Genomic DNA, 21166 nt, shown 5'->3' with positions numbered 1-21166 from the left:
ATCGCTTCTGTTCCCTCCAGTTAGCACGAAGGTTTCCTCCAGATCCCCCCCTTCCAGCTCCCTTAGAGTTCTCATTCCTGGGGCAGTCCACCCGCCCCCGCCTCCCCCGCCCTGAGGTATCAACCAGGAGCCTGCAGCAGGAGGGATCAGGCAGGAGAGATCAGGGTGGCTCTTGGCAGTCTGCGGGAGGGCAGACCCTGCTCCCAACCCAAGCAGCAAAACACCTATCCTCTTCTTGGCTCCGTGACCTGATACTGGCCCAATTGAAACCCTAAGAACATGGCCAGTCCTCAGCACGACTCGACAATTTCCCAGTGCTCATGGGGTTGTCTGTGGCCATTTAAACTCACATGTCCTGAGTGGAGCTCTCACAGTGGGGAGCCTCAACTGGCCATTGGCTAGGCGGGGCAGTATCATTATCTCCATATTCCTGATGGGAGAAACTGAGGCACGAAAGGTGAAGTGAGGTGGCCAAGGCTGCACATCAGGACTAGAACCCAGGAGTCATGGCTCCTAGCCCCACCTGTTCTAATCACTAGACTGATACTCTTCCTTGAGCTGGGGATGGAGCTCAGAAGTCCTGACTCCCAGCCCTCTCCCCCACTCCAACCCCTGGAACCCACTCCCCTCCCAAGCTGAGAGTAGGAGTCCTGGCTCCCAGTTCCCTGCTCTAATCCACTCCATCAGGCTTCCTCTCCTTTGGGTGCCTTGTCCAAATTGTGTTTCGATAAGCTCTGGAGATGCAGTGATGAATCCCAGAGACACTGGAATCCCACCCACCAGCTCAAGGTCTCTGGGGTCTCTGAGGGAGGAGACGATGTTTAAACAGACTGACACAGAAACAGCTGACCCTTTGCAGGCAGGAGTGAGCAGATTCTCCTTGCTAGCAGCAGCCGTTGCCGGGACGTAGCTGCAGCCAGGGGTGCAGCAGTGGCGAGGGTCCCTATCATGCCCCATTTAGCCAGTCACACAGCCTCTGATGGGTCAGATACCGTTATCTCTATTTTACAGATGGGGAAACTGAGGCACAGAGCAGGGCTGTGACCTGCTCACATGAGTCCTGAGCTCTTTGCAGCCAATGCTGTGTGCTAATCACTAGACAAATTCTCTCCATCCTCAAGTAGCCACTGAGCAATGAACAGGAATGAAAGCTGTGCTGACCCTTCGACTAAGTAGGCTTTGGGTACACAGTGGGTTGGCTCTGGGTGGGTTGGCTCTGGATGCCGTCAGGGACAACTTGGCCAACAACTCGCACTAATAAAAGCTGGGGTAATGCAGTAGAGAGAACCCCATGCTGGGAGGCAGGGGTCTCTAGAGATGAGAGCAGGGGAGCCAGAGTCAGGTCTACTAGGGCTATTCCTGTCTCTGCCACTGACTCCCTGTATGACCTTGAGCAAATCCTGTCATCCCTCTGTGCCTCAGTTTCCCCCTCTGTGAAATGGGGATGATAATATTGTGATCATCCGATTCCCTAGAGCTCTTGGAGCTCTGCACAGGGAAGGCCCTAGAGTAGGGGAGAGCATCGTGCTGAGCTGTTAATGTCTCCTCCCCAGAGCCAGGCCTCACTCCTTCTCTGGGCCCTGCTCAGGAAACCATCCTCCGGAACCTGACTCCCTTTCCACCCTGGGAGTCAGAGCGGTCATCTTTATTCTCCCTTTCCACTCGTGATGAGTGGGGTCAGCTGCCTACCATGGTGGCCTTGCTCGCCAGGTTCAGCTAGTTCCTTCTGAGGCAGGCCCGGGTGCAGCATTGCTGAGAGCCTGGCCCTGAAAGGTTGCTGAGAGCTGGTGCTCTCCCCTCAGGAAGCCAAGGTGTGAGGGCTTTCTTCCCTGCTCCCCAAGAGCTTTGACGCCTTAAGGGGGCCTTCTTCCAGCTGAGCTCCCTCTTCCCTGTGTGGTGTCTCAGCTCTGCTCCCTGCGAGCGGCTGGTGCTGCGGCAAGCTGTCATGTCACTGTGCTAGGAACACCCCTTCCTCCAGGAGCTTTGCCAGCACTTCCCGGAGCTGGGAACCCTGCCGGGGGTCGCAGGACTGTCCAGTGTCAACCCGTTGTTTGCAGGGTTGTTGGAGCTGTGTTGGGCCCAGGATATTAGAGAGACAAGCTGGGTGAGGTGATATCTTTTCCTGGACCAGCCTTGGTTGGTGACAAGAGAGACCGGGAGAAGAGCTCTGTGTAGCTTGCAAGCTTGTCTCTCTCCCCAAAAGAAATTGGTCCAATAAAAGAGATTACCTTACCTCACCCCACCCCTGGTCTCTCCTGTGAACCTGGGCAGGCTTCAGTCATCTCAGCCTCGCACCCCAGGGGACCTGCAGGCAGAGAGGGGCTGAGCAGAGCATCCCACTGAGCCCACGCAGTCCCCCAGCTGGCCTGAGGAAAGGGGTCAGGCCGGGGGTGGGGTTTTTATCTTCCACTTTGCCTGGCCTTCCTTCCCGCCCAGCCCTCCTGTCCCACACCCATCCAGCTAGACAGGAGGGAGCTGAATTTAGACACACCTGCCCAGCATCACGTCTCAAGTGCTCGTCTGCTCCATCAAGCAGCCCGTGGGTGCGGTTCCTGGCAGTGAGGAGTCCAAGCAGCGGGAAGGGGGTGAGGCTGCTCACGCAGGCGCTGTGCTCGGGCTGGGTGCAGCCAGGGGAGAGATGCTCCAGACCCCCTGGCTCCAGACCCCTCTTCATTGCTTATTTCTGGGGCATTACATTCGACAGGGAAAATTTGTTTCTGTCCAGAGCAGATGCCCGGACAGTCTCAGGCCTCTTGGGAATTCATCATCCCGAGCATTTGTTTGTGGCTCTCCAGGACCCTCTGCCCCACAGACCAGCCACAGGCCCTGTTCTCTCTCTTTCTCCCCCGCATACACAAAGAGGGCCCTTCCACTCCTCCCACACATGGGGGGCGGAGGAGGGGGGGATGGACTAGCCCATACACACACACACATGCACGGGGAAGGGGCTTGTGCTTTGGGCTCAAAGCTGAGCTGCTCCAAAGGGCTGCCTGGGTTTAGGTCTCCAGAAATGCAGATCCCTGGCTTGGCCCGGGGTTGGTGCAGGAAGCGGGTGGGACCCCTGATGGCCCCTCGAGCTGCCCTGCTCTGAGCAGCTGCTTTCACCAGGCTGTGCTGGGCACGCCAAGCAGACCTACAGGCTGGGGCAGAGAGGATTGTAATGCAGGGCTTGCCCTGTGCAAGGTGGGGTATTTGGGCATCAGAAGGTCAGAGTTGTCCACAGCAGACCAATGGTCCATCTCCTCCACTCTCTTGCCCCTGGCTGCACAGGAAAGAGCAGTTGCCTGTCTCGTCTGGTACCCCTCCTCTGCTGTAGCAGAACAGTCCCAGGGGAGCTGAGGATGCTCAGCACCTCCAAAGATTGGATCAGAAGTGGGGTGTAAGCATCTCCCAGTCATCTCAATTTCGTTAACTCTGAACCCTAATGATGGTTGTGGAATAATGCTTGTCTTGTGGAATATTTATACAGGTAACGATAATAAAGACTACAGCAGCAGTGACATTTTTTATGACTCTGATCATTGTAACAGAAATGTTCAACTGCTCTGAGACTGGGCTGAGTTTGGGATTGTGGGTGGAGTTTGTGTTTGTATTTCCCCCTTCAAATTGACCCCCCCCTTGCTGCGTTAAATGAGAAAAGGCAGTGAGACCAGCTCTCCTGGCAGTTTGCTTTCTCCCATCACATCCTGGGGGCACAGAGGTTTGTCCCGGGAGCAGCTGGGGTAGGGAGCATGTGTTGAATGAGATGATAAATGTACCACTGCGCAGTGTGATAAATGGCAAAGGAGCAGGGAGCCAAGCCCAGGCGTGGTGATGGAAGTAGCAGTCTGTCTCCCCACTCCCTGCCCCCACTGCCATCTACCTCCCTCTGAGCAGCATGTGAAGAAGGGGGGTGCTAGAAAGCCCAGATACCAGGCCAACCTTTGGCACATTTATTGACACTCCCTGAGTTCATACCTCAACTCTACAATCTTTCCCTGAGATTATTAAAAATTAATTGATCTCTTTTATATCCCCCCCGATACCCAATGCCGCTTGGAGTTGGGGAGGAAGGTGGGGATGTGTGTAAAAAACACACTGATAAATGTTAATTACTCTTTTACGGCCCTTGTCAAATTCCAAAGCAAATCGTAAATTCATTAAACTCTAACGGATTAAGCACATGCAGCTTATTTAGTCACCATAAACAAGATCATTTGGATGTTGATTTTTCCTTTTTTATTGCTCCAGCAGAAAAGAAAAAAAAAAAAAACAAAAAACCAAGGAGCAGTTGGCCAGTTCCTAGGGAGCCTGAAAAGTTCTGGTTCTTGTAATACCTTGCTGCTGGAGCTCCGTGGCTGCTCTCTGTGTTACAGTGGCATCTGCAAGCCCCAAACCAAGATCTGGGACCTCACTGGCTACCTGTGATGCGCGCACAGTAAGGGAGAGTCCCTGCCCCAAAGCACTTACAGTCTAAGTAGACAAGGGAAAAGGGAATGCAGCGGTTGGTGGTAGAGCAGCGAATAGAACCCAGGTGTCCTGATGCCCAGTTACGTGCCCTAGCTACTAGATGCTGATGCTCGTCAGTAGTGGGGCAGGGTCTGGTGAGAGATGGGACAGGAAGTCCGTTTAATGGGATTCTGTCCCCCCCTCGCCTCCCCAATTCCTTTACAGTGGTGGCTTGAGCCTGGATTGGGCAACTGGATCGAGCTGCGTGTCGGGAACTGCCCAGTGGTGACTTCCATCCAGACTATGGGCTGTGCTCTGGAGTGCATAGGTCTGCGTTCAGCTAGCTTTGCATGGAATTTGGCTGAGCTAGCAGGGTGCCCAGAAAAGTACCTCCGCTCTCTGTGCTTTGCAGAGCCGTATTGGGCCCAACGGAGTACTCGCTCCACAGAGCGGCTAGGATATCTCCCTCCCCAAGCCCAGCCACGGGGATCAAGAAGTGGCCTGGGAGTTGAGGACTTACCATTTGACAAGGGCTCCCCACAATGGGGACAGGAGGTCCCTAAACCGACTGAGCTTCCACCCACATCCTCACTCTGCAATTCATTCGCCCTTTGATTAAGCCTCCAGTGAGGAAGGGAAGGCCAGTGGAGCAGTTCCTGGCCAGCCTCGGGGTCACCCCGCCCATGGAGTGACTGCGACGGCTGAGCATGCAGGTTCACCGATTGCAGCTGTTTCCACTACACCCCGAGGGACCATCGGCATTTTAACCACTGCGTCATCTAGCGTCTAGGCCTGTGCTCCTCTGTGTCAGCACCCCTCTGGGGGCGTTGCCCCGGCGCTGCTAACCGTGGGGATTTTTAAAGTCCAGTGTGACTTCGTCTCCTGGCCATTTCCGGCTGATCCAAAGAACAAGAGCCATGATTTAGGGCCCTTCTGCTTAAGAGACCTCATCAGCGCTTCACTTAATGGGAATCCATGGTAGTGCTGGAGAGAGAACCTGGCCTCCTTGCCCCCGGCTGCCCCTTCGTCCTTGTGTCTCCTGTCTGCACCTCTCCCTGGCCTGGCTGGGGAGACACAGCAAGCTCACCAAAGGGTTGGCTGCTGGGGAATTGGTTTGAGGGTGTCTCTGTCTGATCAGGAGTGCGGACAGTGGTTTTCTGGGTTCTGCTGGTTAATGTCTGCGATGCGCTTCCATCTGAGTGTTGGGTAGGCACCGTTATTTGGTCAGGAGTAGTGGGGATTAAACCTGGACAGAGCCACCTGAAAAGCCACCTCTTCTTGGTGCGTGGGTCAGACCAGAGCTCGCTTACAATCTAGGCCTCCCCTCTCCCTGGCTTCCTCGGGGCTGCAGGAGAAAGGTGAGAGGTGCATCAGGATGTCAGCTTCTCCAGGGCTTCATTCCCTGGCAGTGCTTTCCTCCTTTCAGTCTTCAGCCTTTTCCCTTGGCAGGTACAAAGTGCACTGATAAGTTTCTGCACAGGGCATCTGTCCCAGCCAAACCTGGGAGCAGGTTTGCAAGGCCAAGTGAGGGTCTTTTCACCATGTTTAGTCTCCCCCGCCCCCGCTCCAGACTCAGAGACCTCCTCAGGGCCGGCAGATTGGTAAGCGCAGTGTGGGCAGTCAGGGGTTAACGGAAAGAACATGCCCCATGCTAAGCAGTAGCTAACAGCCACTAGCTAATAACTTTATGGCTTCAAAGCAAGGCATTTATCATGCTGAAGTTTGTTTATGCACTAGTTATATGGCACATTATACCAGATCTGTGCTGGGCTGATAAATTCTAGATGACAAGCAAGGCTACCGAGGGGACTTACTGAGTCCAAAAGACCAGTAGCTTTTTCCTGAACTCTGCTTTCCGAGATAAGGGCAGTTTTTCCCTCTTTTGTTTTGTAAGGAGGGGAAAACAAAACAAAACAAAAATCACCTCCAACAACCTGTAAACTTAACAAAAAAGTGAGGGATTATTTTTTTAGTTTTCTGGGCTTTTGGGTGGGGTGACTGGCTGTTACCTTTCAGACAGATCCCAGGTGATTGGTCACCTCTCTGCTAGAAAGTTCTGAGTTTGGTCCCCACTCGGAGTTGTGCAGATACTGGGTGTGGGCCCTGCCGGGGGCACGGTGAGGGCGCCACCCAGGTGAAAGTGGAAGTTAAAGTACTCCAGGCACTTTTTGAACCTGACCATCCTCACCAACGTTCCTTACCTCACTAACACAAGATCTAATATTAATCATTACAATTATTATTCCTAGCCTCCTGAGCCCCTAAAACGAGATGGGTCAGTTTTATTCTCCCCATTATATTGATGGGAAACTGAGGCATAAAGAAGGGCTGTAACCTGCCCAAGATCATGTAATGAGTCATGGGCAGAGCTGGGAATAGAGCCTAGGTCTCCTGGCTGCTCTAACCACTAGACAGCACATCCATTCTGTTTTGAAGATACCTTGAGTATGCCTAGGGCTCTGTAAAGCTGGCCTCACTCCTGTTTAGCGTCCCAGCTGCTGGAATGCCCAGGAGAAGTCCTAGGCGGACACACCAGGGGGAATCCTGTATCTCTCCCAAGGGGACAGAGGTTGTTCAGTTCTAGCGTAGCACAGACCTTGTGCTTAGTGTCCAAGATGGAGCAGGAAGGTTAGTTAGCGTTCTAGCCCTTCAGCTCTGGCTACCTGAGCTCTGCTCCTGGCAGGCACTCTGAGACGCCCTGCCCAGCTGTACCCAGCCTGGCGATGTGTCACCAGCCTTCGATTCTGCATATCTGAATGCAGAGGGGGTTTCAGTTCCCCCCGCAGCGGGTAGAGTCCCTGCTGGGAATGCAGCCGGATGAACTCAGTGGCACCTGGCATGGTGGTGCTGAGGGCTGAACGAAAGAGACGAAACCTGCCCAGACTTGTGGGCATTGGGTGTACGGACTTTGGCCCCCCTGGTAATCAGGGCAGCGCCTGCGCAATGGGCTTGCAGAGGGAGAAGTGAGAGGGCACTGGGTTTCAGAGAGCAGGGGGCCAGTTAGCTTGGGGACAGGAGAGACTCCGAGCAAGGGGGTCAGATCCCATGTTGACGGCTGTAGTGTCAAACCCTGGTTAGGGAGTTAAGAGCGGCTGTTCCCTTCCCCGCGTTGGCAGCCTCACTGCTTTGCCAGTGGCCAGAGCCCCTGCCCCTCTGTCCTGCCAGGTCCATCCCGTCGCAGCAGGCAGGGGGAGATCTCTGTCTTACTCTCCCCTTCTCTCAGCTCCTGCAGCATGGCTCCCATTGCTTTTCTACTGGCACGGCAGTGTGTGCACATGTGTGTTTGTACGTTCACATCGGGGTGTTGGTGTGTACCCGGGTGTACGGGTGTGGACATGCATCTCCGAGTGTGCACGTGGGGCTTTGTATGTAGGTACATGGCGGCGTGCGTCCGTCTCTGCAGCTGTGTGTGTGCCGGCCCCTGTAGGCTGTAAATACTGCCGGCGTGTCAGGGAGGTTGAGCAGTTTATAGCTCAAGGTCAGGCCCGTGAATCATAAAGAGGTGTCGGAAGGCGCATTAACTCCGAGCCTTCGCTCAGTCTCTGGGTGGTTTCAGGCGGGGCCCTGGAGGCAGTGATTAAAGGGTGCACCTTCCCCTTTAGTTTTACGGTAAAAGGAAAGCAGTAAATTAGAGGCCCCCGGGCTTGGTGCAGGCCCAGCCTCGTCTACCTGGGGTACCTGCCCTGCTGCCCCCAAGAGAAAACAGGCCCAGGCCCCCGTACCGCTGATCATGCTGTCCAGCTGTGCGGTCAGTGGAGCTGTGGCAGCTCAGCCCTTCCCCGTTCCCGGACTAAGGGCTAGCACCAAGGAGGGGCACAGGGCTAGAAGCCTTTTCTGTGCTGCTGGGAGAGCCCCGGTTCCTCCTCGCTGCGGATGGGAAAAGCTCTCCTCGCCCACTGACTCCATGCTGCCCCCGCGGGCTCTCCCAGGGGACACAGGGCGTTGTTCAGAAGGGTTTTCCCTGCTGTCTCTCTGGGCCGTGTGTGCTTCCTTTGTACCCGGCATGTTGTGCTGGAAAAAACACCCCCCCCCAAAGCTCGGCCTCCCCATACCAGAACAGTCCGTGTCCAAGCCAGTCAAGAAGGGTTTTGAGCAGCTCCCTTCCTAGTCTCCTCTGGCTGCGTCTCTCAGGCCTGGGAAGGCAGTGGCCCTTTTGCTCTGCACCTTTTTACGACTCTGGCTATAATTAACTTGAGTAATAAAATTTTTTGAATCCAAATAGATATAATTAACATTTAATGCCCATGGTTTTTTGCGAATCATCAGGACTATTAAGAGCTGGGTATTGATTGAAGAGGTGAGGCAGATGTCTCTGTTATTGGATTGGGATTGCAGGGGCCAGGGGAGAGGAAGAGGAAGAGACTCCAAGGAAAGGACCTCTTGCAGGAGGGACTCAGGGTCCCTGCCCCATGGTGTCTCCTTTGGGCTTCTCCAGCTTCCCCATAGCCCCCCACCCTCGCCCTTCCTTCCTGGGACGAGTCTGTGTGTGGGAAGCAGAGCTGTGGAGCGTCCGATAGCGAGTGGAAGTTGGCTCTGGTTGGGAGGCAGCAGGACACCTCTTGTCTGACGATGGGCTGTGATTGCCAACCTATCCCCACCAACTTAGCCTAGGCCTGCAGGGCAGCAGCCCATGCCATTCTGCAGAGACCTTGGGTAACCATCACACTGGCAGTGCAACCTGGACCTGGCAAGGTGGTAGTTCGGGGGAGACCGACCGTGGGAGCCCCAGGCTCCTCCTTACTCTCGGAGGGGTAAATCGGTATCTCCAGTGCTGTAACATCCTGTTTGCCATACACCCTTCTCTGGATTCCTGCCCAGGACACCCGACCCTTGGAATCTATGCACAAGCTTGGGTGTGACTTTGCCCCAGTTCACTCTCCAGCCAGGATGGATGATCCGCCAGAGCTCCTGGACCTTTCCGTTGGTGCCAGGGCAGAGGGCATCAGTTCTGGGCATCCCTGTGCTCAGGGACCCAGCACTCACATAAATTCCCCAAAGGGCGCCACCTCCTGGTGGAGGCATTCTTAGAAAAGATGTTTAAAATCACGACTCCACCACCCTGCACGATCTTTCCCTTCCTTATCCTGCTTGCAAGGCCAGTGGTTAGCACAGGAGCTGGGAGTGAGGATTACTGGGTCCTATTCCAAGCGCCACCACTGACTCACAGTGCAATGGTCCCTTTCTGGGCCTCACTTTCCCCATCTGTGTAATGGGCACAGTAATACGAGCCCACCTTTGTAAAGTGCATCCAGGCCAATGGGTGAATAGTGCAACATACCTGCCCAGTATTATTACTAGCTGGGCTTACTGTACTTCTTGTGAACATGCTGTGCTGTACAAGAGATTATGTAATAATGCACCTGGCTCTGAGAACTGCAGGGTGTCTGCAGCCTGGGCATGGGGATCTGCAGCTGCTCACCTCTCCAGATCTCAGCTTGGTGCCTGACCCTTCTGGGCCAGTCCCAGAGCCCCCGTGCAGCGCCTGGGATCTCGGAGGCCAGGGCGACAAGCTGGAGTGTAGGAATGGTAAGAGAGTCAGCCGACGGGACACCGAGTTGATCAGACAGACTAAAAAATAACACAGACCAACTCTCCATTAGCTGCAGAACCAGGACCTGTGTTATCCTCAGCAGTGGCCCCCTGCCTCAGGGAAAGCTCAGGTTTTGTGATTAACTTCTAGCTCTAGACTGGGCCAAATCAGAGCTCTGCACCCAAACCCCTCTAAATTGGGGAAGATTGGGAGCTGAGCTTACTACACAGTTTCACTCCCTCTCTACGTACAATTCAAATGGGGCTGTCCCTCCCTGCCAGAGGCCACGGAGATGGGCTCACGTTGAATCCCTGTGGTGGTGCCACGCTCCGGGGAGCTCTGCCCAGACGGCGTGGGATGTGCCTTCCCACTGGACCTGTTGTTCTAGGGCGGAGGTTTGCGGCAGAGAGCCACCAGCTGAGCTGGGAAGGCAGGGAGACTGGAGAGAGTAACCGCTTGCCAGAAGGGAAAGCACTTATCCCTCCCCACAAAAAGTCCTGACCCCCCTGGGAGTCAAGGCTCAGAGCCCTGGAATTGCTGGGGCTGGCAGTGCTGATGGATGGTGCGATAGCAGGCGTGAGGCGGGGCAGCAGAGCAGAAACCAACAAACACAAAGGCAGAGGCGGCATTTCCATGAATAAACGCAGGCAGTAACAGACTGTGCCAGGGGCTGGGCCCGGCACAGGCCGGTCTCTGTGACCCTGTCCCGACTGGCCCAGCTGGGGTACCTGCAGTGCCATCCCGAGGCACCCCTGAGCTCGCCCTGAGTGCTCCAGCCAGCACAAAGCTGCCTTTCTTTGCCAGCACACAAGTGCTGATTGTTCGGACGCTTTCCCTGCCGCCGCCTTGTGTTTCTTGTTTTAACCCGAAACAAAGAGAGAACTTTCGACTGCAGCGTGTCAAGAGCCCTTTGGATTTCATTGGCCTTGGGTGACAAGTTGAAAGGAGCCAGCAGTGCCCTGGTGGATTGCTCGCCATGACTCCCGGCAGAGACCACCTGTGCCTGCTGATTGCAGGGGGGGGCCAGAGTGAGGGCAGCCGGCTTCACGCCGTGTTACTGAGCATGCTCAGTACAAGCCAAGCAGCAAATCTGGGGGTGGGGACGTGACCCTGCATTGCCCCCCACACACACACGTCGCCTCTGACTCCTGGGGTCTTTTACCAGCCCTGTCATGTGATCTTGGGCAACTTGCAATTGCTCTGTGCCTCAACTTCCGCCTCTGTAAATGGGTCTAATGATCCTGCCCCCACCTTTGCCGAGTGCTTTGGGATCTATGGATGGAAATCTTACGCGAGTGTGTAGTATTCATGCTGAGCGGCTAGAGCAGGGGTGGCCAACCTGGGGCTCCTGGGGTCGCAGGCGGCTCTTCAGACGTTAACATGCGGCTCCTTTTACAGGCACCGACTCTGGGGCTGGAGCTATGGGCAACAACTTTCCACTGCTCAACCCCAGGCCCTGCCTCTACTCCACCCCTTACCCCACGGCCCCTGCCCCTTCACGCCCCCTCCCCCGAGCCTGCTGCACCCTTGCTCCTCCCCCCTCCATCCCAGAGCCTCGGGTACACTGCGAAACAGCCGATTGTGGCAGGCAGGAGGCATGGGGAGGGAGGGGGAAGTGCTGATCAGCAGGGCTGCCGGCAGGCAGGAGGTGCTGGGGAGGGAGGGGGAAGTGCTGACGGGGGCTGCTGACGTGTCACTGGGGCTCTTTGGCAATGTACACTGGTAAACTCTGGCTCCTTTTCAGGCTCAGGTTGGCCACCCCTGGGCTAAAGACAAGAGTCTGGTGAGCTGGAATGACCTGGTGGCCAGGTCAGCTTTGAGTGGGCGATTTTCTCTACCTTTTGATTGGCACAATGCACTCGCCTACCTCAGCTGACACCCCCCCCTCCCCACACACACACTTCTCCCATGCAGAACACCCCTCTGTCCATCACGGGGATGGGGAACAGGGAAGTGAAAGATGGAAGTCTTGCCTTGCATGGGTTTCTGAGGGCTGGTCCGAGCAGGGAATCAGACATGTTTTGAGGCTGGTGGCTGGGGGAACTGAGTTCTCCTTGTGAATCTCTGCAGTGGGTGGGGGGAGGAAGGGGAGTCTGAGACACTGGAAGGCTTTGTTAATTTCACTCCTAACCTCAGTGAACCTTTTGTACAGTATCTGCTTCCTTATAAGAAAAACCAAACAGCTCCCTGCAAGGAGCGATGACTTGGCTTCAAAGGGCGGGTGGTAATTTGGAGAGACGGCGGGGAGGGAATTCTGACATGCTCTCCCCCGATCTAATATGGCACAGTTGGGGACCACAGACATAAACTTCCTAGAGGAAGGCCACCCAGCACTGCTGTTTGGAAGTGTCTGCTGCAGCCCACCACGCTGGACCCGCAGCCAGGTTGAATCAATGTGCCCTACGCCCATGCTCAGGAGGGTCAAGGCAGGGATGTCCAGGAGGTAGAATCAGCTCAGAGGAATTGAAAACAGAGGCCCGCCATGTTGGAGTGCAGAGCACACAGAGCTCCCAAGTCCCTGCAGGTCCTGAGGTCCCAGCTCTCCACTCACTCATGGAGGGACCCTGGAGATGTCTCCTGGCCTCTCTCTCTGTGCCTCTGGTCCCCCAGTGGCAAACACCAGGGAGGATGGTGCCTGCCTCACGTAGAGGCTAACGAGTTTGTAACATGCTCCAACGGTGACAATCCTTTGCCCCACCGTCTGCTGGACAAACATTAAGGAATTAACCGTCACCACCCCCATCCCCAGCAGGGAGGTCAGGATTCTCCCTTGTTTACACCCTGGGAAACTGAGGCACAGGGCCGGGATGTGCCTTACCCAAGGTCACCCAGCAAGTGAATAGCAGCGTTGGGAATAGAACCCAAGAGTCCTGACTCCTAGCCCTGTGATTCAGCTGGACCAAGAGGGGTAGAACTGAAGCTGCTTGTTAGGGAGGTTGCAGAAAATAGCGCTAAATGGATCAGAACCAGTGGCATGATCCAGGTCCCATTCAGGAGTCCTGAGCAATGGGAGAGCGAGGGTGGGGAGGGGCTCAGCTTCAAATCCATCTCCAGCAGGAGTGATAAGCATCTCTTGTCGCCATTGTCATTGTAATGGCTGGGATTGAAGTGCTGGGCTGGGCAGAGGCTGGGGACTGAGCTCCGCCAAGGGGCACTGAGGTGAGGCAGGGGGGCTGCACCAGGGACAAACCCACACAGAGATTGCTCTGGGATTGGGACCAGTCTCCCAACACATCAGACGCTTCTCTTCTGTAATGACCATGTCTGGTTCTCCCATCACCTGCCCTTCTGGGGGCTGACCCTTGGGGTTACATTCTCCCCTTCACTGCATCCTTCCGGGGTAGAACAGCTTGCTGATGGGAAGGATGGCTGGAGAAAAAGAAAATGGGAGATGAAAGTCATCCGTCTTACAGGCCTTTGGGTGGTAACCATCTCATGGCCCTCGGCGGCGAGCGTGCCCTGAAGGGTCACCCCAAAGGCAGTATTTAGGGTAGGGATGGGGATAGAACCAGGAGTGGGTGGGATCAAATTCAGCAGAGGAAAAAGCTTCCTGATAGTGAGATATGTCAGGCTGTCAAGTCCTCTCCCTGGGGCAGAGCTGGAAGCCCCATCCCTTGGGGGCTTTTAAAGCTAGCCTGGGCAAGGCACTGGAAAACACAGGGAGCAATCCTGCACTGAAAACTGGAACTGCAGCTACCCAGATACCATGGTGATGGGCACAGTGTGCAAACCCAGCTAGACAGACAGCTCTTTCACTTCTAGAATCACATATCGGGGGGCGTCACACCCACCACAGGCACCCAGAGGTGATTTCCAGGTCTGGCTGGCTCAGGACCCTAGCTCCCAGTTTCAAGGCTGCTGTGAAGGCCCGTGAAAGCTCCTGAGTGCAGCTCTTTGCCTGGCAAAAGAAGAAAACCTGTAACTGTCCTGAGAAACAATTCCCTCCACTGCAGCAGTGGCTGGCTGAGATCCCCTGGCCTTTGTTATGCAGGATGTCAGACAAGAGGGTCACATCAGGCCTTTTCAGACTACAGTTCTATTCCTGTATCACTGGACAGCGGTTGTTTAACCCTAATGGTCACTATCCGATAGTTTGTTAGCAGCTGTTGATTGGGATTCCAAGGTCATCTGACAATACAGGAACATGGATAATATCTAGCCGTGTTATTGTTCCACTCTATCTGGGTCCGTCTGTCTCTGCCTGTCTACAGTATCTCTCCTTCGGCAAAGTTTAGTTCAATCGGATGAGTCCAGGAAGGTAACGATGATACTGTAGCAATCCCATCGTTCATCAGAGATAACAATGGGACACGGGCAGGGGCCCTGAATGCTCTGCACTCTTGCACTGTTCCCCAGGGGAAATCGTGGCTGTAAACGATCACCCCGCCACATGTGAAACGGATACAGCTGTCTGCGATGCCTGCCTTCTCTAAAAGCCAGGGCTAGCACAGACCACCCCCCGGTGCTCTGATCCTCCTGCTCAGAGCGGGGCTATGCGACATGGTGAGCAAAATGCCGTGTTCTTCTCTCTACGCTAGCCTGCCCGCTGTTGCTATCACTGGTGGAGGGAGACCATTGATTCTAGTGTAGACAAAGCATGCATGTGGTACGGAGCGTGCTGGATATTACGTAGGCCATGTGTGCCCAGCTGGTCCCTGAGAGCGTAGATGTAGGGGTGCTGTAGAGGGAGAACAGGCCTGTTTATTAATAGCGAGGTTGCCAAGCCTCTGCAGCCGTGCCGGGCTTAAATCTGTCATTCTGGAGCAAAGCTGTGCTCTGCGTTGCCAAGCTGGCTTCTGAATACTAACAAGGCAGCGTGTTGGCCCTTGAGTCTCACGGCTCTGTTCCTTTGAGATCTGCACCCATCCAAGCAGACCTGCTGGATGGACAGTCATCTGGGTGGGGATCCACATTTCCTCTTTTCTCCCCCCAACACACCAGCTCCCTGGAAGCTAAGGCAAGGACAAGCCCACCGGCAGGTGCCCTTGGATTCCTAGTTCTGGGCTCTGTGCAGAGCCTGCCAGCGAGGGACCAGTTACGCTGATCAGAGCCGTGCTGCTCTGAAGAGTGATTTAGTCAATAATTTGCACCTGGTGTCACTGCTGACTTGAGTGTCGAAAACAAGTATTGACTCCACCTTGCTCCTGTTAGCCACGTGCAGCCAGGACGGCAATGGGATGGGGATTGATGCCCCAGCATCAGAATGATCATCCACATGCTAGTTGCAGACCCAAATCCTTCCTGAAGCACCTTTATTGCTGGGGGTGAGACACCAGCCAGAAGGAACCCAGCTCACCCAAATCCAGCAGGGTGCTCCCCAGGGGCAGGACAAGGCCCCTGGCCCAAGGCACATACAGCATGGTGAGACGGGCACATTACAGCTGAGACACCAGCTCAGGACCAAATGGCACTGCACGGCAGATTGGTGTAGGGGGAGCAGAGGCAGGCTGCTCGGAACTTTGTGAAGCTTTGTAGCTTTCGTTATGTCGCTGGAGGGGGATGATTCTGAAGCTGGGGCTTAACTTTTCCTCCCTGCAGGCCAAGGGCAGAGCCCAGTCCCGGCAGAGGCTTGATGCTTGCTCTCAGCTTGGTGTTAGTGGAGGCGGTGGGATGGCATCTTGGTGCAGCATGTCTGAGTAGCCTCCCCCTCTGGAGAGGCGCCTCGGGAACTGTTCATCTAGGTCCAGGAGGAGCAGCGTGTCAGGTCAAATGAAATTGGCCGGCCAGTGGATTTATTAATTTTTCCTTCCCTCTGCTGCCCGACAGGTGTTGTGCTAAGAGCCCGCGCTGCACAGTCATCTCGCTAAAGCCGAGGGGGATTAAGGCTTAAATGGTTTTCTGGCCGCTCTGGAGTTTAGTGCTTGTCAACAGTCTGAGATCTCACCGAAGCTCTGAGACAAACAGAGCAGCGGGGAGAGGAGAGTTGCCAGCATCAGACGGGGTTGTGGGCAGAAGGAGGTGTCAGAACTGATCCATATGGGGCATCACATACCCATGCAAGGGTAGACCAGATTCAGCTGCTGCCCTCTGGGTTTAAAGGGTGATTTAGCCCCAAATCTGAGATAGTTTAAACCTGTTCGAGTCTGAGGGCTCGTCTACACAGCCGTACTGATGCGGCTGCCCTGCTGTGAGATAGCTCATGGATCTGCTCTGTGCCGACGGGAGGGAGATCTCCCCTCGACATCATAAAACCACCTCCAGGCGGGGCAGGAGCAGTGTTGGTGAGAGAAGCTCTCCTGGCACGTCTGTCGGTGTAACCTGTTGTCGCTCTGGAGGGGTGTTTTTTCACACCCCCGAGCAACATTATACCGAGAAAAGTTGCCAGGTAGACAGGCCCTGAGAAATGTCTCTCGGAAGCACGGATCTTTGTTTTAAGGACCGTAGCTCTCCTGTCTATTTGAAGCCATTGTTTTTGTAGACCCTACAGCACTACTTTTGTGCTCCCCCACCCCTCCAGTGAATTGTTATATGCTGTGATAATTAGACAGCTGCTACGCTGCAAACGCTCGAGGGCCAGGGAGCACGCTGGCGGTGTGTAACAATAACCGTTAAGGCCGGAGCACCTGGGCCATGTTGCGTAGTGTTTTGATGCCAGGAATTTCTAACCCACAATCGGGACCGTGCTGCACCCACAGGTGTGTGCTCGCACCACCTAGCTAACCTCTAAGGTAACGCATATTCCCACCTTGCACTGGGTCTGCACATGGGGCGAGTGCTGCTGGGGGGAAGGAGGCCAGAGTGTCTCCTGGGTCCCGATCCCCATTTGAAAGAGTGCCCCTGTTTTGTGCTGAGGCTGGGGTGGGATTTCCTGGAGTAGGCTTGGGGGATGATCTGCCTGCTGATCTCAGAGCAAACCCACACCGCTAGACCAGCCAGGCCAGTCACTCAGTCCACTGAGGGTAGGGAGGAGGAACAGGTGCTCCTGGTTTGTGTCCTCATCGGGTGCTGAATTTGTTGCGGAGGGTTTTGCATTGAGTGTCCGGCTGTTCACGCAGCCCTCTGGTACCCAGCTCGAGAATCATCCGTTGTGGTGATGCCGGTGCGGCTTCCGGATGCTGATGGGCAGGAAGGGCGGAGTTGGGAAGTGCTGGGTGTGTGAGCTGGGTGTGCTCCTGAGGGGCAGGGGAGCAGGCTGGCGGGGTGCAGGAGTGCCAGGGGCTTAATGCCAGCGTGGGGGAGGGAAGGCGTGCCGTGCTGCTCGACAGCAGCTGCTCTTCCGCCCGCCAGCGCCCGTGGGAACTCCCGAGGGCAGAGTGCTTTCTGCCAGCGCCCAAGAGATGTCATGTAATAAGCGGGCTCAGGGCGGACAGTGTCCTTGCCTTTGGGTCGGTGTTGCACCTGGTGGAGGTGGGAAAGGGAAACCCAGGACCTCTGGCACTGGCCTCTCTCAGCAGCCAGTGCCGTGCCCTGAGTGGCACGGAAGGTGGTAGCCACATGTGGGATGCACCCTTGAGACCATTTGCTCCTTCGCCTCTGTGGAATTCACTGCTGCAGGAGGGTCACGGAGTCAAGTGCTCAAGCAGGAGTCGGAGGAGGGCTGGGTGGTTTTATGAACAGTGATAACATTTGAAGCTATCCAGGCTGAGTCAATTATGCAAGAGCCAGTGAACCCCCTGCTTCGGGGTGTGAACTGATAGCCTGCAGGGGTCGCAATTCCCACTGCCTCTCACCAGGATGCGCATCTGCCCAGCTGCATTATAGGCTTGTTCCTTTCTGTGAAGCATCAAATATTGACCAGTGCCCCATGGACCAGTGGTTCGATCCAGCCTGGCAGATCCAGCGTTCTCAGGGCTCAGATGTGTATGGGCGTCCCAGGCTCTCGCTGCACCGTGTACCAGTGGCACGTGCTGGCTTTGTTGATGTTTGGTCTAAGGTGCCATATTGGTCTAAGGTGTCCCTCACCCCATGGGAATCTCTGGGCCAGATCGTCGGCTGGTGGAAACCAGCATTGCTCCATTGACATCAGCGTCCTGCTGATTTACACCAGCCAGGGACTGAGATCTTTGTTCCCACTGGACAGCTCCCCTCCCCTGCCGCCCCCGGTCATTTTTTAACTCCACTGCTTTGTCTTGCCATTTCCAGGAGCCATCTTAGCCAGCACCTTCCATTCCAAGGCCACCTTCCCCCCTCTCTCCCCAAGGGGAAGGGGGTGCAGGCTGCCCAGGGCTGGGGGGCTGCGATGCAGCCGGCCTTGTATTCCCATCACCTGCTACAGGACCCGGTATGTTTTCATTTAGTTGACATAGTGGAAAACTGTAAAACATATGTCTGCTTCCCAAGGAGAGGAAAAAAATGACTTTAACAGCTTGGTCCGGTTAACAACTTGGGCTCTTGACTCTGCTGTTCGCTTGGCAGGGAGCTTGTTTCGTGCTCTGCATTAGCTGCCCCACTTCGCTGGATCGGACCGGGGTTCAGGCCATGTGGGTATTGGGGATCAGGATCCCAACCTGGGAACGTGGCAGTAGTCAGCCCTATTAGCCAACAGGATGGGCACACTGGATTTCTCTCCACCCCACCCTCTGGGGTCTCCTCCCAGCCCGGCTCCCCATCCGTCCCATACATTTACCTAACGCTAATGAGACGTATTGATTGGAATGATGGGATTTGTAAAGGTCGCGGGGTTAAAGTACATAAAACCAGCCTTTCTGGAGCTGCAATATCAGGGCCGATGGGTCTGGTGGGAGAGATTAAAGGCCTCGCACTGCGAGACTGGAGCGAGCTGACAGCAATTACATTTCAGATGTGTGCACAATTATAACACACACCCCGGGAGACGGCCAGCCGCATCCCCACCACGGCAGAGGGGTTCCCCCTTCTTTCCAAAGCAATGCAAGTTTTATGGCTTCAACCAAGCAAATCAGAGGGGCGGGAGGAGTGAGAGAGGGAGCTCTCCGTTCCCCTTGGAAATGCAGTGGCTAGCTCAGTCCCACCAGCTGGGTTCTTGCCCTCCTTTAAGATCCCCAGCTGAGGTATTATGGTAGAACCATGCTAAGATCACACGTCAGAGCAATATTAACTTCTAAGACATTGCAGTCCCTTTTGTGAGCACAGGACTCTGATTACTGGTAATGAGCAGGCAGGTCATTAGAGCCATAGCTTCCCCTAGCCAGGACATCCGCCCACCAGCAGTGCATTCCCAGGCACCGGATTAGTACAGATTGCGAGAGACTTGGGCTGCCGAAGGCTGTGAGTTCAGCGTGGAGTTTTGGGCCTGACTGCACCATTCCTGGGACCCAAGCAGGGCAGCGCTGTCCCATTGCAAGACGGGGACAGGAAAGCAGGGTCCCACATACTCCATACTGAGCTGACCCCACAACGTTCTCTCCTGTCGGCGTCACAGAGCAGGCAAAGTGACCACCTCGGGTAGAGCTTTTCATCCCAGCCTAGCCCTGGGCTGGCCAGTAGCGGGCTTGATCCTGGCAGAGCTGGCCAGGCAATTCCTAACTCCTCTCCCAAGCAGCCAGTCACCCTGCAGCACCTGTCCATGCTCCTCTGCTGCCAGCATTCCTCCTCTCAGGCTTTCTCTGCATGCTGCATTGGTTTCTTTGGCCAAAACGGCAAAGAATGCAGGACCCCGGCCAAGGCCATTGAATCATCTCCAGGGCAAGTGCATCGTAGGCTCCTGTGTTGATGTTGGATCATCCTGTCTGGGGTGTGTTGACTGCAGGCTCCTTAATGGGTTTCCTGGGTTTCCAGACAGCATTAGAAGATCTAGATGTGGGTTAGGCTCAGGTTCGATACTGGCTCCATGTGAAGGAAAGGATAGCATTGACTCCGAGCCCCAGGGGTGGTTAAAACAAAATGGGATTTCTGCTCTAGATGTGATGGAGGCCTGCTCTGGGCCTTCCAATCCCAGTTAGTCTTTGCTTGCAGTACCGACTGTACCTTCCTCCTCCCAGACAGCAGCTTTGATCGTGGAGGCCCTCAGGGTATGTGACTGTGACTTGCATGGTCCCAGCGACTCTTTGTGCTGAGCGCAGGCTGGGAATGCTAACGCCGGCATCATGTGCAGAGGGGGAGAATCATAGAATATCAGGGTTGGAAGGGACCTCAGGAGGTCATCTAGTCCAACCCCTTGCTCAAAGCAGAGCCAATCCCCAATTTTTGCCCCAAATGGCCCCCTCAAGGATTGAACTCACAACCCTGGGTTTAGCAGGCCAATGCTCAAACCACTGAGCTCTCCCTCCCCCCCAGGATGAGACCCCGGTTGGGGGGGATGCAAAAGACATAGGGATGGATTCTGAGCCCATTACTCACATGAGTGACTGCTCCCCATTGTGGGCAAGCAGCACAATCTGGCCCTTCAATTGTAAACTCGGGGTGGGGGGGAGAGCTGTCCTTCACTCAGCACTGAGGATAGTGGGGCCACAGTTCTGATCGAGCCCTCTGTTGCTGCTCTAATACAAATGATAGATAGTGTTGACGAGGAACCCGAGTTCAGATCTCACTTGCGGATTTCTCTTCCTTTCCCTCCGTCTGCACCTCCTGAGTGTTGGGCTCTTCCCAGAAGGATGTTGCCAGCAGCGAATTCAGTGTGAAGCAACAATATCTCCTGCTGCTGTAGGTCATAACAAGTCTTAGGCACCAGCCCATCTCGCTGCGTCTTTATTTATCCCTCCAAGCGCCCCTCGCACTCTCTCTCCCGCTCTCTCAGATGGTAACCAGTGGTTTGCAGTGGGAACTAAATGAAGTTGATTGCCCACTGGTGTCTGCCATTAGTGGTAATTAGTTAAAACATCAGAGTATAAACAGTAAATTGGCTCTAATAATTAATACTAGCACTCAAGCATATGAGAGACACGGAGACCGGGAGAGAAGCAGTGGCAAGCTTGTAAAATCAGCTGGGGATGTTTTAATTAAAAAAGAAAGAATGGAAGTAACAGTGTATTGGCAAAAAGACAAAAGCCATTGGGATCTCACTCAGTAGGAGCGTGATTCTGTCTCCTCTGGAATGCTTCAAAGGAAAAGCTTTGCCCCCAAGCCTCAGCTACTCAGGCTCCCAGAAATTGCGAGGTACAGAGCCATACAAGGTTAGTAGCCAGCCAGTCGCATTCCAGAGGCCAGTGCAAATCACGCCTGTGATGAAGTTGCAGCCTCAGTTGCATCCTCGAGAGGAAGCTGGTTATAAGAGGGGAAGAATGTGATTGCAAGATGCATGTCCCAGCTGTTTGGGGAGTGCGGCATATCTGCACTCACCTACCTCCAGAA

At 54.9% G+C, this 21166-nt stretch overlaps 1 protein-coding gene across 1 annotated transcript in view; it reads left to right on the top strand.

Moving 5' to 3' along the window:
• The window catches only part of RNF220 (ring finger protein 220), a 330305-nt gene that overhangs the window by 137061 nt on the left and 172078 nt on the right, over window positions 1-21166 (top strand). The gene's annotated exons all lie outside the window — the stretch shown is intronic.

Source organism: Lepidochelys kempii, chromosome 8, assembly GCF_965140265.1.
Source record: "Lepidochelys kempii isolate rLepKem1 chromosome 8, rLepKem1.hap2, whole genome shotgun sequence".
Lineage (NCBI taxonomy): Eukaryota > Metazoa > Chordata > Testudines > Cheloniidae > Lepidochelys > Lepidochelys kempii.
Note: the sequence above shows the minus strand (reverse complement) of the source record. Positions and strands in the feature narration are given on the sequence as shown.